Source organism: Mastomys coucha, unplaced genomic scaffold (genome assembly GCF_008632895.1).
Source record: "Mastomys coucha isolate ucsf_1 unplaced genomic scaffold, UCSF_Mcou_1 pScaffold18, whole genome shotgun sequence".
Taxonomy (NCBI): Eukaryota; Metazoa; Chordata; class Mammalia; order Rodentia; family Muridae; genus Mastomys; species Mastomys coucha.
Window position 1 is genome coordinate 88,512,120 of NW_022196900.1, and position 3,737 is coordinate 88,515,856.

A 3,737-nucleotide genomic window follows, 5' to 3' on the forward strand; every position below is an offset into this window, starting at 1 on the left:
AATAAGGACAAATAAAAGTACCCCACAACTCAAAGGGCCCTTCTTCACACAGCTAGGAAGGGGAGAAGTGAAATGTTTAAGTCTCCATTCCTTCAAGTTAATTATCTACCTAGATCAATCACCATGTTTAAAAAAAAAAAGAAAAAGAAAAAGGCTGGGAGAAGAAAGCCTAGTCTACAGAGTTCTAAAACAGCAAGTGGTGAACAAGGAAACCCTGTCTCAAAAAAAGTGTAAACCAGCCAGGCAGGGGTGATGGTGGTACATACCTTTAATCCCAGCACTTGGGAGGCAGAGGCAAGTGGATCTCTCTGTGATTGAGGCCAGCCTGGTCTACAGAGCTAATCCAGGACTGCCAGGAGCTACAAAGAAACTCTGTCCTGGGGGTGGGGGTGGGCACAAACTCTGCAGTCACCTTATGTTTCTATTGATTATAGGTGGAACGACAATTCAACCAACAATATACAGAAGTGATATTAAACCACAATATGCCTGAATAAATGCAGACACCACACCCTTCTTACTGATTATAATTAGTGAATGAAGGAATTGAGGTAGTGAATTAACATTTCACCAAATCCACAGTAGTATTTGCTGTAGTCAGTAGCAAATCCATAAATGCAGAAATTAGGGTCAGAGAGCACAGCCTCAATTACATCCCTCCCTTAAGTGACTACAGTGCAGGGGTCTGGTGGACACCACTCTAACCTGGTGCTGTGGCTTTGCCACTGCTAGAGACGGGGTTTCTCTGTGTATCCCTGGCTGTCCTGGATCTCTCTGTAGACCAGCATGGCCTTGAACTCAGAAATCCACCTGCCCCTGCCTCCCAAGTGCAGGGATCAAAGGCGTGCGCTACCACCGCCCAGCTACTACTGTTAGCATCATCATATAATGGATATAATACACTGAAAGGCAATAAATTGTGAGTCTCCTGTTAAAGAAAAACCTCAAACTAGTAACAGAGTTATCAGGTGAATAAATACAACCTATGGGCCATTCTGTGACTAGCTAGCACTCTTGTCAATCTGAGAAATAACGTGTAAAGCCAAGTGTGGTGCCACTGATCTGTGTACTCCCAGCTACTGGGGTAGCCATGACAAGATTACAAATTCAATGTCAGGCTGCAGTTTCAACCAAACCACCTCAAATAAAGGTCAGAGACATAACTTGGTGGCAGGATACTTTACACACATAAGGTCCAAGTTCAACCCTCAACACTGTGGAGAAAGCTAGGACTAAAGAACTAAATGTTCCAAAATGTAGAGGCAGCGGGATGCACGGTGGGATTCTAGATAGTATGCTGAGCCAGAAAAAAAGACAACAGGCACAGTTTAAGTTGTAGACAAGCTGATGGCGCTTTATGGATATTTACTGGTTTGGGTAACTTTATTATGGTTATGCAGAGTGTTAACATTTAAAGGGAAGCTGAGTGAATAAGAAAGTTATATTATTTTTGAAAAAAAGTTTTAAAAATAGGACATGCTGGGAGTAGACTGCAATCAAATAAAACTAAAAATAAAGTGAGTAGACTTGAGAGATTTGTGCACTTTGTTAATATTCAAAATTTGAAATTCTCTGAACTCTTGATACCGATGTAAGATTGTTTCCCCTCATCTCAACACTGGAAAGCAAGCACTGCTATCCAGTGTTATGGCACTCGCAAATGACAAAACGAGCCACACTGTGAGACTAGTCCGAGTAGGAGAAATGGGTTAGCTGCCGCCTGAGGTCAGCCAGGAACTAGCTTTCAGTCTACTCACCTGCTCCCCAGGTCCTCACATGGGCCAGGCTGGCCCTGAACTCACTATAGAACCAAGACCAACCTCCTGCTCTCATGGCCCCCAGTACTAGGATTACAGGTGTTGCTACTATGTTGTTTTGTGTGGTACTAGGAATCAACTGAAGGGTTCTGTGCACACTAGGCTAGTACTTTACCAATTGGGCTCCATCTCCATCCTGAGTCTAACATTTAAAAAAAAAAAAAAGGCCAACACAGGTTTTTGTAATTTTTTTTAACAGACCAAATCCTAAATAAAGTTTGAAAAAAAACACAGGTAAACCTGCTTTTCTCTGGATATTTTTCCACTTAAAGGCAAATTACTAAACAAAGTGACCTGTGAGAGTCCTGTTAAACCTGGAGAGATGGTTCAGTGGTTGAATGCATTGGCTGTTCTTCCAGAGGACCAGAGTTCAATTCCCAGAACCCACATGGCAGCTCATAACTGCCTACAACTCAAGTTCCAGTGGATCTGACACTCACACAAATACATGCAGGCCAAACACCAATGCACATAACATTTTTTAATGAAATGTGAAAATTTTATATGTTCAAATTAATAAAAACACTGAGAACTCCAATATGGGAGAAGATATATTTTATAATAAAAAGTTTGGCAGAGGTGGCTGGAGAGATGGCTTAGTGGTTAGGAGAACTGACTGCTCTTCCAGAGGTTCTGAGTTCAATTCCCAGCAACTTCATGGTGGCTCACAGCCATCTGTAATGGGATCGGATGCTTTCTTCTGGTGTGCACAAAGACAGCATGCTCTTATGCATAAATAAATAAATCTTTAAAAAAAAAAAGTTTGGCAGAAACAAATATGCAAAAGACTTTCCTGTGCCTTTGGTATACAGTGCTGACTACAGGGCTAGAAACCAACACTGCTTTCTCTCACTAGCACCAGGAAGCACAGCCTGACTGAGAGATATCCCAGCATCCCCGAGCAGCCTGGCTGTGTGTGGAACAAAGCCCTGCATTCCAATGTAACACTGTCCACAGTATTAAACTTTATTTCCAGAATCTCTTAGTATAGAGTTTTTGAACATCTAACTCTCTGGGATTAGGACATCTTAAGAGCAAAGACTCTCTAAAGCAGAAAAGCCTTTTAAGCCTTAGAGAAAAAAATAAATTCCTCTGTGATCAAAGCTTGCAAAGAGCAAACCACGAGAATTTCATTTTTGGGACCCACATCTCTGGGGCATACTGTCTAAATCAGCCATGTATTGGATCAGACACATACTAGGATACTGGATTCTACCTCTTTTTACAGGGGTGAGGTTCCTATGGAATTAACACAGTACCTGGCACCATAAAACACAAATACCGTTGAATAGTTTAGCAGTGCTGTGTTTTCTCTACGAAGAACCAGAAAAAGCATTATGAAGTCAGGGTTTCTAGTCCTTAGGTACAAAGCAAGCCCAAACAATGCCCTTCCAATACAACCTTTTTGTTGACAGGGTCTCATGTAATTCAATTGGCCTTAAACTTGCTATGTAATGAGGATAATCTCTGACCTTACCCATCCTGCTCCCGTCTCCTAAGTGCAAGGATCACAGGCATGCAATACTATGCAGGGCCTTTAACACAAACTTTCTAAAGTGAGTCACTATTTCACCTCTCAAAACTCCTTACACTCCAAAATCTCTCCCCAACATATAGCAGACTCAAATAATACTAAATGGTACTAGACGTGATGCTCAACAGGATCTCACGTTTATTGAGAAGTGATTAATGGTAAAAAGAAAGGCAATGCCCTTTCCTCATTGGCTGAACAAGAAACTGAAGAAACATTCACTACATGTTTTACAATATTTTCTCTTCCAAAATGCATTTCTGAAAACAAGTTTTTACCACTGTTCTTAGCTTTGAAATCAAATTAATCCTGACTTAATCAGTATAATATACAAGAACCGAACATTTCTTAGCACTTCTAGTACTTTACTTTGAGTAACAAAGGGTCAG